Source organism: Notamacropus eugenii, chromosome 6 (assembly GCF_028372415.1).
Source record: "Notamacropus eugenii isolate mMacEug1 chromosome 6, mMacEug1.pri_v2, whole genome shotgun sequence".
Lineage (NCBI taxonomy): Eukaryota > Metazoa > Chordata > Mammalia > Diprotodontia > Macropodidae > Notamacropus > Notamacropus eugenii.
The window spans coordinates 380,097,962-380,113,976 of NC_092877.1; the positions used below are offsets into that span (position 1 = coordinate 380,097,962).

General features: G+C 44.7%; 1 protein-coding gene and 1 pseudogene across 3 annotated transcripts in view; one reads left to right on the top strand and one right to left on the bottom strand.

Moving 5' to 3' along the window:
• LPP (LIM domain containing preferred translocation partner in lipoma) overlaps positions 1-16,015 on the top strand; it is a 666,236-nt gene that overhangs the window by 19,313 nt on the left and 630,908 nt on the right. The window lies entirely within an intron of this gene.
• LOC140510318 (SAP domain-containing ribonucleoprotein pseudogene) lies at positions 7,157-7,759 on the bottom strand (annotated as a pseudogene).

The window sequence follows — 16,015 nt, forward strand, 5'->3', positions numbered from 1 at the left end:
CATTCAAAACAACAACAGGTACAAGACAAAAGCACCCAAAGTAGAGACTCTGCTGGGAAATGATTAAAATGGGGGAAGGTATTTGCCTGGCCCCTGAGTCTTCCCACCAGGACTTCCTCAGTAGGAGGACACTGGGGATCCTTTGAACTCCATTGGCCTAAATGCTACAACCAGGGGATGAAAGAAACCTAGATTTTCTTCCTGCTATTTCTCTTTCTCTTATCAGTCCTTGGATAGTTTGCCATTCTTGTGTGAAATGTCTGTGTGGTTAACTCTGAGTAATTCTGGGGGTGTGGCCATAGGGTGTGTGTGAGGGATAAAGAGCTGACCTTGATGTCTGGGGAAAGTTCAAACCCTACCTCAGGCAAGTGGGTGTGTGACCGCAAGCATGTCTGTGAGCCTTAGTTTCTTAATCAGTAAAATAGGTTAATACTTCAAAGGGTTTTGGTGAGAATCTCATGAGATCATGGATTCTTTTTAGTCTGGCTCAATTTCATTTAATGTATGGAAATTCCCTTCCCTACTTCAATTTGCCAACTTGCATATAGTCTGGGACAGTTGACTGGGGCATTGAGCCAGTCAATAACTCATTTTTGTGTCAGATGAGCTGTGGGGTACCAGGGCAAACATCTCTTCCAGGATCTCAGACACTAATGGGGGACCCAGCATGGGAACAGCTATGTACAAACAAGACACAGGCAGTGTAAGTGGGAAGTAATATGACTGGTATGGGAGACCAGGCTAATGGAGGGAGGACTTCAACAGAAGTCTTCTTGACTCCAAAAGGAACATCCTCTCTGGATGCTACATAGCTCCAGATTTAGAGTAGTGGCATGGTGGAACCATCTGGCCTAAGATCTTCATCTCCTTATTGAGCTCCAGAGCTGTTAGTGCCTCGCCAAAGGTTCTGATATATATGGATGGGAAGTAGCAGAACCGGATTCTGTCTCAGGTATGCTGAGGACATAGAACCAAGCCAAAGGAAGAGACAGGTGGCTTTGCCATTGGTGGCTTTACTTAGATGTGGCAATGTTTGGATGGTCTTTATTCCCTTTGACGAAAGAATTCAAAACTTGCTTCTGCAAACGTTTCTTTCCCCCCAGAATCTAGCCAATGAAAGGGGCTGGATTGGGGGCAGGGAAGGAAAAAAGCATTTCTCTTCCTTGGCCACCATATGCCCGGCAGGGATGGAGCAAGGCCCGGAATGTCTGCTGTGCTAGAAGGCCTGTTTTTGTCTTAGTGGCTTTTATCATACAATGTATTATGTTGTCGTCTGACTTTCACACAAACTGGATCCCAAAACTCCTTACAGAAATTAAAAATACAAACCCGTGGGCAGGATGTGTTTTATAAATTACAGAAAACAGTAGTGTAAAGGCACTGGTCTATGGAATAAATTAGAGCCTACAACCAGGCACTGATAAGAAAGAGGGAGAGTCAGTTGGCAGGGAGAGTCCCCTAGGAAGGAGATGGTGCCTGATGAGGGAGATGGCAATGGAATGGAGGGGACTGTCCCAGGGAAGCTACCAGAGAGGCCCAAGGTTGCTGAGTGGAATTGTTTAGACCCACCAGGAGGGGTGGGCAGCAGAAGTCAGCTCCATTGCTCTAAGACAAAAAGAATCATCAGGACTAGAGAAGTGGAAGATCTTAGGGCTTCAAGGGACTTTGTAGACCACTGTCCAATCCCCCTGTCCACTGCAGGTGGCCCCTCTCCAGTCTTCCCACCTACTGCTTTGGTCTTACCTTGAGCATTTCAAGTAACTCAGGGCTCACGTGACCCATCGTTGAGAAGTTCAGATTCTCAGAAAGTTCTTCCATTGATATGAATTCCTCCTTTAGTTTGCCTTCTGGAGCAGCCTGAAATGACTACTTTTGTTTCCCATGAGAGGCCTTCAGATTGCTTAGAACTGCTACCCTTTCGCTCCCCCACCTCTCTTTAGGTCTAAATATCTGGAACCTTCTAAAAAGTGGATGCAACCTTGCCTGGCAGCCTCACTGCGTTCACTGAATGCTTTCACGCTCACTGATCCAATCCCTCTTTTAAATCATGGTATCCAGACAGGAGTCCCTTGGGGTTCTTGCCTGGGCCCTCTTCTCTTCTCCCTCCGTCACTTCACTTGGTGATCTCCTCAACTCCCACAGATGTGTGTGGATGATTCTGAAATCTACCTTTCTGACCCAATCTCTCTGCTGACCTCTGATCTTGGATCTCCAACTGTACTTTCAGCCATCTCTAAAGGGATATCCAGTAGACTTCTTAAAATCAGTCTGTTCAAAACAGAACTTATTCTCTTTCCTCCTAACCCTCCTCCCATCTGACATTACCTGTTACTCTAGAGGTCCCTCAGGCTCACAACCTAGTTGGCACCCTGAACTCCTCTCTATCTCTCACCTCCAATATCCAAGCTACTGCCAAAGTCTGCAGATTTCACTTTGGCGACATCTCTTGAATATGCCCCCTCTCTCCTGACGCTGCCCTCACCGTGGTCTATTTACTGCACACCCTGGTTATGATGATAACCCTGGGGGGGATCTGCCTGCCTCAGATCTCTCCCCACTCTAATCTATCCTTCCAGACAGCCAGCAAAGTGATCTTTCTGAAAAGCCAGCTCTGCCCATGTCATCCCCCTCCTCACCTTCCCTACCCACTCCTGCCTTTCAGTCTTGGGGTGCTTCACTCCCTGATATATATGTGTGGACTCTTCCATCTAATGACACTGGCCTCCTGCTGCTTCCAGGACAAGACCTTCCTTCTCTTGGTACTTTGGGTCTCCTCTTTGGTTGCGCCTCCTCCATGACTGGCATGTTCTCCCTCTTCTGCTCCAGTTACTGAGCTCCCCAGTTTCCTTGAAGTTCTAACTAAAATCTCTCTTTTATAGAAAGCCTTAATTATTTTTCTTTACTTTGTTAAATAATTCCCAGTGATGTGTAAACTTTTTTTAATGATTATTTGTAAAAGTTTTAAGTCTTCAATTCTCTTTCTCCCTTGTGCCCCTTCCCCCTTTTGGAGAAGGCACACGATTTGATTGTACATGTGAGGTCATGAAAAACACATTTCCCTTTAAGGCATGCTGCAAAAAGAAACAATAAAAATAAAGGAAAAGCCTGCTTACAGGACGCCTTAATTCCAGCATCTTCCCTCTTTTAATTAATTTATCCGATTTATCTCTCCATTAGTATATATACAGTTGTCTTCATTTTGTCTCTCCAATTAAATTGAGAGCTCCTCGAGCACCAGGACTGCCTTTTGTATTCCCATCATTCAGCACAGTGCTGGTACATAGTAGGCACTTAATAAGCGTTTACTGACTGAGCTGAATGCAGTACTGCAGGTGGCTTCTGACCCCCCAATAGCATTATAATCTCCACTGACCGTGATAACCATCCTTCATTGCATTTTTCCCAATGGTGTCTTAAGTATTTTAGCAGTTGCATTAATTATTCCACTTCTGGGTTATACTATGGTGTAATTCATGAAAGCATCCAAGTCTTTTTCACATCATTGTGGGTGTGGATCGAAAGCCAATGCCCTCTTACTGCAGGTACAATATAGGAATAAGATGAGGTGCTCACATGTCACTGAGTATTTGCTGTCTGTTTCAGTCATGTCTGAGTCCTTGCCATTTCTTTCTCCAGCCTATTTTACAGGTGAGGAAACTGAGGCAAACACTTAAAGTGACTTGCCCAGGGTCACACAGCCAGGAAATGTCTGAGACCTCTTTCACTGAAGTCATTTGGGTAAGGACAGGGGAAGGGGCCTGGATCAACTGATAGGGTCATGACCCATGTCAGTGCTTATCTTCTTCCTTAATGCCTTGAAGGAGGTGGTCTCAAGGGACTGAGAAGTTCAAGAAAATGATTCTCAAAGATTATGATGATCGTTCTGGATTGATGAAAGAAATGTTCCCACTTACCTCCCCCTGAGTTGTGTAACTATAAGATACTGTTGTTGAGTCATCACTAGCACCAGCACCAGCACCAGCACCAGCACCACCATCACCATCAAGCAGAATTTTCTAGTTCAAGAATCCTTTAGATGTTACTTTATAATTCCTTGTTGGGGGAAGAAATCTCCAGGGCCATGAAGGGCCCTCTACTAGTTTGGACTGCTCTCAAACAGAATATTTGGATAGGGATTTTAATGATTTAGAATAATGATAAATTAATAAGAGCAATTTTAGGCAGACATATATCCCTAACAGTCCAGTTTCTTTCTTCTGCAGCAGCTAAGTGAAGGATAGACTGGAGCAGGGAGATCATTTAGAAAGCTCTTGCAGTACTCCAGGTGAGCATCGATGAAAGCCTGCATAAGGGGAGTGGCTAAGAGGAGTGAGGGCGATCAGTGACGCTAAGAAGTCCACAAGATTTGGTAATAGGTTGGATGTGTGGGTTGAGTGAGAAGGAAGAGTTGAGGATGTCACTAAGTTTGCAAAACTGGGTGAGGGGCATGAAATCCAGAAATTATGAAAGCTGTAATTTTTAGTAGAATAAGTTATGAATTTATTAAACATTCTCCTTTCAGCAGAATTATCTTCTGGCAGATGTCCCAGTAATTGAAGTCTTCTAGCACCTTACATGACTCTACCTTAACTGACATATAGGAAAGTCTATCCTTATCCTCTGGCTGGCTGGGTGGTTTGTAGCATAGTATCACATGGATACCATTTCTATTTCTTTGTTTCCAGATTTTCTGAGGGCAGATGTTTATTCATTTTCATGCAGGTGTGTCAACAATGTTGAATTGCCCTCAACATAGTAACTAACGCTTTTCTTCTTCATTAGATCTGTTTCTGTTGACCAAGAAAGCATTCCCTTGTCATATGCTCATCCTGAATCTCATCTTCTCAAAACTTTGTGACTTAAAAGTGTATTCCAATGGAAGCTTGTTCCAAGAGCCCTGCTCTTGATCAGATTTTTAAGTACATTTTGTTACTCTACTTTATCTGTGCCTTGATATCTTGAAGTCAGGAGTAAGAAGTGCTGTTCTCATACAGGGGAACAGGCTTCCCTGTGGTTTTCTGTCTGTCTCACCTCTTGTCATCTAGAGTACCTGGTTTTACTGTCTTATGGGATGTTTCTTTCTTCCCCCACCCTCTGAAACTGCCATTGAAAGCTCTGCCAAGCACACTTTTCACAGTCTTCATGAGATGCCCCCACTTCCTTGCTAGAAAGGGACACATCATTCCAAAGTCCCAAGATTTTGACCAGAAAACCAACCCCAGTTTTTCCTTCAAAGTCACGATCAGTTGGAAGACGTGATGAAAAATCTCGGAGCCCTCCCAGCAGGGCGTCCCCCTCCAGCGAGCTACTAGGGATGCGTATGTTCCATCTAGGGATGGAATCTAGGGATGCGTTACTAGGGATGCGTATATTCCATCTCACTTTCTTTCTTTGTCATTTAAAAAAATGGCATGGAATCTGAGGAAGAAAACTATCCTCAGATTCATCCAGCATTAGGTAAGTTTGATGGAAAAATCTCACACTTGGGGCTTGGTGTCATTTCCCTGGCAACTGCGCTTCATAATCCAAAGTTCTTTGTGGATCCGTGGCAGAGAGTTGTTTCTCTTTTCAGAGAAATAATAATGGTCCTTTAGTGGGAGCCGTAGAACAATGAGAGTGCACTGATTTGATTTACCAATTAATTTCTTTTCCAGATGCAAACATGTGTAGTCCTGTGAGAAGGAAAGGGGAGAAAAGTAAATTAATTTCTGTGAATGGAAAGACAACAGTCTTCTTACTCATTCTTTTCTTGAACTTTCTTTTCCACTCATCCATCACCTTTACCAGGTGACCTTATTTTCATGGAAGTTACAGGCTGCAAGTCGTGGCATAGGTAGGGCTGTTTTCTTATGAACTGTGTATGCTGGGAGGGGAAGATGCCCATTTACAGAAGTCCCCAGCTCTGTGGCTCTCTGGGCAGGAAACTTCCCGTAACTAGCACTTCTTAATTAGTAAAGCAAAGCCTGAGTCTGCTTCATTTAGCATGGGGCAGGGCAAGGGGCTAGGGTATTTGGATTGGCATCAGAGATTAATTGTTCACAGATGTGGTGGCCACCAACATCCCTCCAATTACACCCTTGGCTGCTGGTGCCATGGGTACCAGCCTACGGACACATGACATGGCACAGGGATATTTTAGCTTCTTGATAAGCTAGTGTTGACAGACTGTTAAAGGTCACACTCACTGGACACATTTAGTTCCTGATTTGGACTTCTCTCTGTTTCCCCTGGGTAAGATGGGCCAAATGTGTCATAGAGCTTCAGATGATTTGGCTGCTGGCGACTGGAGAGTCATATGGCCTCCTTCCTTTTCCATCCACTTACTTGTCTGTTCCTGACTTTTCTGCTGCTTTTCTTGGCTCCACCTGGCAAAGCTAGAACTAGACAGAAGATTAGAGGATTAGAACCAGAAGGAACTTGGGGGTGTCTAGTCTCATCCTCCAGCCTTGCCTGCTGCCATTTTATAGATGAGGGAATTAAGACCCCGGGGGGTCAAGTATTTATTTGCTCAAGGTCACAGGCAACCAGTACGAGCACCACAATTAGCCGTCAGGTCCCTTGATTCTAAGCGCAAGCCTCTCTCCATTGTGCCATCCTGGCATTTGGTGGTGCCATGCAATAGAAACTCATCTGGCTAGACATTGCTTGGTTATCAATGATAACAAACCCTGACATGGTGCTTTGTTCAATCACAATTAACATTCACATGGTGCTGGGTGACATACATTTGGCTGTGGAGAACCTGGGGTCCAGTGTCCCAAAGCCAGAACCTCCTGGTATCTCCTTGTGACTTCCAGCAAGTCTTTTGAATCTCTGCTTCCTCCTGTATATGGACTCTATAAGGCCTTCATTAGAGGATTATTAATAGGATAAAAGTAGGTAATGTGTGTAAAGCATTTTGTAGATCTTTTTTTTTTCTTTTCTAAATTTTTTAAATTAACAACCAGAATTTTAAAAACAAAACAAAACAAAAACAACGGGAAAAAAACACCTTGAAGTTGTAATGGCAAAAACCTAAAACTGCTGTTGAGGGCTTGGGTCTGATTCTGGGATACATGTATGCCCTCAGCAGGGGACAAAGCCCAGGAAGGGGCCTGTTTGTATACATGTGGGTATGTAAATGACCAAGAAGAATCAGAGATGGGAATCATCAAGGCAGCAAAAACTCCTCATCAAGCAATACCAAATCACTCCTTCCTCTTTTTTAGCTTCTCATCATCCTCACTCTTCTTAGAGACTGAGGAGACATTCAAACCAAATCTTTGAGCCCTTTCCTTTAATTTATCCATGTGTACCATAGGTTTGGTGTCTGATGATAAACCTTTTGCTGAAACTGAAGAAATGCCAAATCGAGCTGCACGGGCAGCTTTCTTGCTCTCCAAGCTCACAGGTACATTGAATCGCTCAGCTCGTTTCTGCATCCTCTCAGTCTGTGGTACTTCAGATGTGATTTTCACTACCTTCTTCTCTGCTGCCACATCAGCAGTTTTCTCTGGAGGTTCTTCCTCTTTGACAGGTATTTCTACTGGCTTTGGTTCTTCTTCCTCTGTTTCATCTCCCAGAACATCTTCTTCATTGGCCTCTTCTTCAGCATGCTCCTCAAGATAAGCCTGGAGTCTATTGATGAGATCTTGCTTGATTCCTTTGGTCTCCAGGCCCCGTGCAAGACATTCCTGCTTGAGCTCAGCAAGCTTCAGCTTGTGGAGCTCCACCGTCTCCGCCGCCATCTTGTCACCCCCTCCTCCCCCATTTTGTAGATCTTAAAACATGATGGAAACCCTAGCTATGATGGGATGAAGCTAGGAGTCTGGTGACATAAGTATATCTAATATCTTGAGGTTTGTAAAGTACTCTACAAACATTATCTTTGGGAATCTCCTCAACAGCCCTGCCAGGGAAGTTTGTTGTGGAGTCGTTTTGGTCCTGTCCGATTCTTTGTGACCCCATTTGGGGTTTTCTTGGCAGAGACACTGGAGCAGTTTGCCATTTCCTTCTCCAGCTCATTTTACAGATAAGGAAAATGAGGCAGACAAGGTGAAGTGACTTGTCCAGGGTCCCACAAAGAGTGAGTGTTTGAGGCAGATTTGAACTCAGGTCTTCCTGACTCCAGCCTGATACTCTATCCACTGCACCAGCTAGTTACCCTATGAGGGAGACAGCAGCTAGCTATGAAGCACCAGAAGCAGATTCCGAAAACAGTCTTTCCTAACACTTTGCTCAGCACTCTTCCTGTGACATGCTCCTGTCTCTTACAAAAATATGGATTGAAAATGCACAAGGGGAAAAAAAATGGAAAATATTTTGCTTGTTTATTTTCCACCCTTCCCTCCACACCAAGATTTATCATGGGAATTCCAGCTAGTCTTTGCTTCTTTGGGTGTGTGGGTGGACGTGAGAGGAGAAGGCTCTCCCAGGAAATGTGGCAAATACCTTCGAAGGGAGGATGTACAACATTGCTTGGGTCCCCAGAGGATAGAATCTGTCAGTCTACGTCCAGTGTTATTGAGCCCACCTATATGCTGGGCACTCTGCTAGGCAACGGGGAAGGATTGCCAAGATTGTACAGTCTCTGCTTTCTAGGAATTTTGATCTTTCGAGGGGCAAGGGACAGGTACAGAAATGATTAGTACATGAGTTAAAACTTGATTAAGTGCATAGGAGAAGCCAGAGTGAGCTGAGGAATTTGAGAAAAGAGGGATGATTTCTGCTATGAGGGGGAGTGGAACAGAGACAAGGGGAGGTTAGAAGAGAAAGGGCTTGGCCCTTTCCCTTGAAATAAGGGAAGGGTTTCAACTGGGGAAGATGTGCAGGGAATGTATTCCAAGCATGGGGATTTCATGTGCATGTGTTCAGAGGTGAGAGAAGAGATGAGATAAAATTACAATTGTTAACCCATTTTGGCTGGAGTGCAGAGAGCATGAAGGTAATTAATAGTATGAAATTAGGCAAGAAAGGACAGTTGGAGGCGAAGGATGGAGTGCTTCTCATGACTGACTCAGGAAGTTATCTTTGGTCAGAGGTGATGGAGAGCCATTGAACACTTTTGAGGAGGGTTGTGATGGGATTACAGGTGCTGAGAGCTGATTGAGAGTCAGGTGATGTTTGGAGTAGACTTTAGTGGCTGGATGAAATCTGGGCTCTTAAGAGCAGTGTGGTGGTGTTGAGAAGGATGGATGGACTTTGGAGAGACTCAAGCTGACTATCACTGATGTCCCCTGTGTTCTGCCAAAGCTGATTACCCCCAGAGCTTAGAGTTGGAAGAAGACTTTTCATCTCATTTTTTCTAACCCCCATCCGACCAAGTATTTCCACTATCAAATCAGCAATCAAGAAGCATTGATTAAAGGATGACTGTACCAGACATCGTGCTAGGCCTGGGGTTTCAAAAACAAAGGTGAAAGATGCTCCCAAGAAGCTCCCTGTGTGCCTTTATTTGAAGACCCTGTGCCAGGGAGCCCATGACCTCCCAAGGCATCCCATCCCAGTCCAATTCTGAATAGCTGTCATTGGCAGACGGTTTTTCCTGACATCAAACAGTATGTGTTTATCCTCTCATTTTACAGATGAGGAAACTGAGACCTGGGGTGTAGAAGAGGCTTGTGTAAGGTCAACAGTTAATAAGTTTCTGAGGCCAGATTTGAACTTCAGTTTTCCTGACTCCAGGTCCAGTGTCCTATTTATTCTGCCACCTAGCTTACTAGCCCAGCCATCATCTTGCCTTCATTCCTCTTGGCTCCACTCCTGGTACTGAACTTCTTGCTTCACCAGGCCATGGGTGGGCACCTCCCCCTACCACCCCTTTTCAGTTTCCTAAGATCCTTGAGGACAGGGGATATTTTTTTTTTGCTTATATTTCTAGTTTCATTGCTTAGTAAAATGCCTAACTCCTAGTAAGAACTTAATGTTGTTGACTAGACTTGATCTCACCCCCTAAAATGTGCCATCCTGCCTTGAACCTGCAACTCCTGCAGCATCTGCCCAGGGCAGGCTCAACATGTCCATTATCACTTTTTTAGTCTTGGAGATGCTGACTAGGAAGGACTTGATGAACGGTAGGAGTGCAGGAAGTGAAGAATTCATGCCGGCTGTGTTCATATTTCTGTCTGACACTTCTTCCTACGGAAACAGAGGCAGAGAGGTGATTAGAAACTCGCAGAAATAGGCCCTTCTTATCTGGCCTCTTTTGCCACAGCATGAAATTGAGTCGGCTATGAATTCCTTGCCTATCAGAGGCTTTATCTTTCCCCTGCTCCTTTCTCACTTCCCTAGCACTCAGATAAATGGAAGGGAATTGGTCAGAAGAAGCCTCAGAAAGCTGAGTTATGGGAAGTATCTTGTCCAAAAAGACCGTGTGACTGAATGCCTTTCCAGGGTCCTGTGTTTCTGGAGTCCTGGGAGGCTGCCACAAGTCTGCTTGGTGATGTGGGATATCATTTCCTCCCTCTGACTCATTTTCTCCATTTGCAAAATGGGTAGTTGGCACCTGCTGCTATCAAACAGAGATGTTGGGAGTGTCTGAAGGAGACCTCTAGGCTTCTAGGGTGGAAACTTTGGATTTCTGTTCTGAGTCTGAGCTGGAAAATATATGCATAAGTGATTTTTATAAATAGCAGCCTACTCAGCATTCAATAGATCCCTTTCTTTGTACTTCTTAAATATTTTTAAATGAATTTGATATATAGGAATATAATTTAATGCTGATATCAATGACTATAGCTATAATGTATACAATGGGGATAAAAATACATGGGATGTGGTGTGAAATCTGTAGCAGTGGATTGAAGATAAAATATCCTAGAACAGGGATTCTTAATCTTTGTTGTGTCATCGATCCCTTTGGCAGACTGTTAGAACTTTGAAATCTACTGTGGTCTGTTGGTGCCTCTCCATGGACCGCTGGGGTCAACTGTAGTTAAAACCTGTGTGAGGGTGGGGGGATAAGGGAGAAGAAAGAGAGAGAAAGAAATAGAGAGAGAGAGAGAGAGAGAGAGAGAGAGAGAGAGAGAGAGAGAGAGAGAGAGAGAGAGAGAGAGAATATAAAAAGAATGAGATTCCCTGAGGGAGAAAAATAAAGATTCAGATTGGAAATCTTAGTTGCATTATATTGAAATCTCACTCTAAAATACTTAAAGTCTAGAATTTATTCAGCTCTTTCCAACTCTTTGTGACCCTATTTGGGATTTTCATGGCATAGATGCTGGAGTGGTTTGCCATTTCCTTCTCCAGCTCATTTTATAGATATAGAAACTGAGGCTTAAGTGACTTACCCAGGGTCACACAGCTGGTAAATGTCTGAGGCCAGATTTAAGTCATGAATCTTCTTGGCTCCATCCTGGCATTCTGTGCCCTGTGCCATCTAGTTGCCCCAGATTCTGGAATTAGAAGATCTGAATTCAAATCCCACCCCTGGCACGTACTTCTGTGAGACCTTTCACAAACAGCTCTCTGAAGGTCAGTGTTCTATATCAAATGAGTGATGGTGCCTGAAGTCTCTTCCAAGGCCAGGGCTATGATCCTCTGATCTTATCACCTGATTTTTTTTCCTGTAAAAGACCAAAATGGTGCCTAGAACCTGTTACACTCATGTGGTTAAGGTTCAGGTAATAATATTTGTTTCTAGGTTCCCATAAACACCCAGGGAAATGTGGGGTTGCCATTTATTGGAAACATTATTGATTGACCTTGAAGGGAAGAAAGCAGGAGGTCACAATTTCAGTCAACTAGCATTATTTGTCTATGTGCCAGCCCTCCATGTTAAACCCCGAGGACACAAAGAAAGGTAAACACGGTCCCTGTCCTGGAAGAGCTCCTATTCAGTGACTAAATTCATGATAGCGCAAGCTGAACTTTGGAAAGGGAACCAAATCTTAAATGACAAAGCTTATGCAGTACCCATGAGAAGTGATTTCCCAGGATGGTGTCTCCTCAGGGAGGCTCTTGCGTGGTTCAAATGGATTGTGGAGGACCTTCAGCCAAGACAACTTACCCAAGTAGCAGAGTTCACTTTGGGGTTGTTTGCTATTATCCTGACACAACTCCCCATCTCTCACCATTTTGACTTTGCTCAAGCTGTGCTCTGTATTTGGAATTTGGCATGCCTTCCTTTGCCTCCCAGAACCCCTCGCTGCCTGCCCAGCAAAGCTCAGGCGCCTGCTCCTAGACTCAACCTCTGTGGGTCTCTTACTGGCCTCCCCCATTTCAAATTACTTTGTACTTCCTCACTTGGTGTCCTCCCTCCCCCAGTATAACTAGATAAACCCTTCAGGACAGGGAATTTTCTTTGTTTCTGTTTTTAAATTTTCTGATCCTTGAATCCACTGTGTAAGTACTTAGTAGGGATTTGGATTGAATTGAATTCAGAAGTTTTGTTTTTCCTTTTCTTTTTGAGTGGTGGTCATTTCCTAGCTCCCGATGAGTGTGTTAAAATATAGTAAATCCGGACTGAAGTTGGGAGTCCGCAGCACAAAGCGTTTTAATGTCTTTGAGATTCTGAAGGAAACAACCTAATTCAGCTGATTCAGGGGGATGAAAGTTTTGGCCTTGGCATCTCTCAATGTTAATGGGAAAACTAGCATTTATTAAGCACCCATTGTGTGCCGGGCCCTGGGCTAAGGCTTAAGGATAAAAAGAAAGCCAAAAGACAATCCCTGATCTCCAAGGAGCTTCCAGTCTAACCTTGGAGACAACATGCAAAGGTCTTTGCACATGAAAGATGCATATGGATAAACAGGGGGGATTCCCTGAAGGAGAGAAATGACTAGGAAGGGCTTCTTGGGTCAGGTAAGGCTTTAGTGGAGACTTGATGGAAGTCAGAGGAGCCTCAAGGCAGAGATGAGGAGGACGGACAGCCAGGGGAAACACAGAATCCGGAGTGCACTATCATGTTTGAAGAAGAATGGGGAGATCAGTGTCACCTCACTGGACTGCAGAGCATGTGGAGGGCACTGTGTAAGAAGGCTGGAGAGGGAGCAAGGGACCAGATAATGGAATTCTCTGAATGCCAGAGGATTTTGTACTTGATCTTGCAGGTGATAGGGAGTCACAGGAGTATTGGGGGGAAGGAGGGGAAACCTGGTCAGATCCAGGCTTCTAGTTCTTTCTCCTGGGGCCAACCCCTCCTCTACAGATCTTGGGATTCTTGGACCCAGCTCTCAGCCCCAGCCTCCCCTCCATGCACACTTGAATCTTTTCTCCAAACTGAACATCTGTGGTTCCTTCAGCTGATGCTCCCACCTATGGGCTCATGGTCCTTTCTTTTCCTACTCACCATCCTCTGGACACTCTTCATCTACTCACTGTCCTTAAATCCTGGTATCCAGAACTGAACCCAGTCCTCCTGATGAGGTCTGACAAGGGCAGAGGCGTGGGGACCATCACCTCCTTATTCCTGAGAACACTGTTCTTCCTGATGCAGCCCAAGACCTGCTGAGCCACCATATAGTACACTGCAGTTTACTGATGTCTGCTAACTGACATACCCCCCCCACCATCTGAGGGCAGGGATGGTCTCCTTTTGTTCTTGGTGTCCCCAGCACTGGTGGGAAGTCTTGTCTATAGCATATACTTACTGTTTCTTGAACTGAATTGAATTCTCAGCACATTAATTTTTTCTTAGAGTTCACCTTCCCTCTGCCACCCAATATTGATTTCGGATTTTCTGGAGTTTGGTGGTTGCCACAAGGTGTGGGTTTGATCAGTTACCTTCGGGGCATGAAGGGGAAAAAAAAAGAGAAAGCTGAGTCACCTCAAGCTGTGTATCTATATTAATCGAGCTGAGGAACCAGTCGGAACTGGGCCAGTCAGAGCCAGTGACTACTGGAGTGGAGCTGGGGGAGGAGAGAGGGAACCTGGAGACTCTGGGTCTTGACCTTATAGCCACACTATAAGCCCCAGTGGCAGCCCCAGTGGACTCTATTGGGACTGATCAAAGTCCACCAGTCCAGACCTGGGCAGACAGTTAGAAAACTCCTTGGATAGAAGTCAGGAGACCGGGCTTGCCTTTACCTCCAGTGAGCCAGCTACTGTTCCTAAGGGATCCAGGAGGCACTATCCATCTATCTATCTATCTGTCTATCTACCTAGTATCTATCTATCAATTAATTTATCTATCTACCTATCATCTGTCAATCAATTTATCTATCTATCTCTCTGTCAGTCTGTCTACCTATCATCTATCTGTCTGTCTGTCTATCTATCTATCTATCTATCTATCCATCTCTCATCACCTGTGAAGTGGAAATGTTAATATCTGACTTCACAGAGCACTTGTGAGGCTCACATGAGATTAGAGCCCTGAAAGGGATTTGAAATCTGAAAGACAGCAAGCCCATGAACCTGAATGTGTGGCAAGGTCACAGCTGGGCAGTCCATTGGGCTAGGAATATCAAACCCAAGGTCATAGTCCATCTTTTACCACTAATTAACTATTGGGTCCAGGCCAAGTGGCTCAACCTCTCCAGGCCTCAGTTTCCTGTCTTGTAAATGAGGGGCTTGAGTCTTTGATGTTGAGGGTTTCTTCTACTTCTTATGTTCTGTGATTGTCTGTGGAAGGCAGGGCTAAATATACAAATATATAGAAATAAAATCAACAGTCATCATAATGATAGGCAGGGCTAGAGTTGGAGTGTTTCTTTTCATTTTATTTGGGCTTCTAAAGCATAGTTTCTTGCATTTACTCAGGGATTTTTCCACGTTAGTACCTCTTGATTGACAATATAATCATTTTCTAATATATAGCTCATCTGGTGACAAAGGTCATTTCAACAAAACCATGTGCCAACAGCAGTAACTGTGCAGCAGCATTTCCCCCTGTGGGCACCTACCTCCTCTGTGTCATTATGATGGTCTCCTGGTCCACAATGGTCATTACAGGGATCAGAGGTCAGCTTCTTTGTATTGTTTTCATGACCTCTTTTTCCTGCAGAGGTCAAACTCTATCATCCATCTCTTCTTCCTCCCCTTCTGTTGTTAGGGGGAACATCCAGAGGGTCAATGGGCATTTATAGGGCAAGTACTTGCTAGGGGCATAGGCCTGTCCTCAGTCTACAAGTAGGACTGCAAAGAGAACTTAGGAGACCTTGACAGCTCTAGAGACTACAGACTTTAAGGCTTAGAGGGGACATTTAGAGGCCTAGTACAACTCTCATATCACAGGTGAGAAAAATTTGGACCCTGAGATATGGGGACTTGCTAAAGATTCCCCAGAATCAGAAGGCATTCTGGTCCATTTTGTAAGTGATCAATAATTCCCTCTATTCCATTCCCCATAAGTGATCCCCACTTGAAGATTACCAATGAGAGAGAATCCTTTACCCCTCAAGGCAGCCCTTCTTTTGAATGTCTTGGTTAGTTTTCCTGGCACCCATCCAGCCCAATTATGTCCCTTTGCCACTCCTCCTGGCCATTTTTCCTCCTTCTGGCTCCCAGTCGCAGCTGAGCTCTTGCCCCCTTAGGGCTAGGATGGAACAGAACAAGGTTATAACCTCTTCCACAGAGCAGCCTTTCAAATATTTCAAATGATAATAATGGACTAGAAGCCTTGTGGTCACTCCCAAGTCCAATTCTATGAGCCTACGTCGTCTCATCTCTTCTTCAGACTGAACAGAATGGGTCCCTTCCATCGTTTCCACGTGGAATGTGGGGCAGCTAGGTGGTGCAATGGATAGAGCAGGAGTCAAGAGGACCTGAGTTCAAATCTCACCTCAGACACTTGACACTCACTACCTCTGTGACCTTGGGCAAGTCACTTAACCCCAATTGCCTCATCCTGGGTCATCTCCAGTCATCCTGATGAATATTTGGTCACTAGATGGCTCTGGAAGAGAAGTGAGGCTGGTGACCTGCACAGCCCTCCCTCACTCAAAACAAAGTCAAGTGCAAGTCATGTCATCATTTCTCTGATAACATGGTCTTCTTCGGCAACGGAGGACGAACACACATGGGATATGCTGAAAGCCATCATCCTCCCTTTTGGCTTCCAATCAAGACAGTCTCAATCTATGTTCTAGCTGTCACT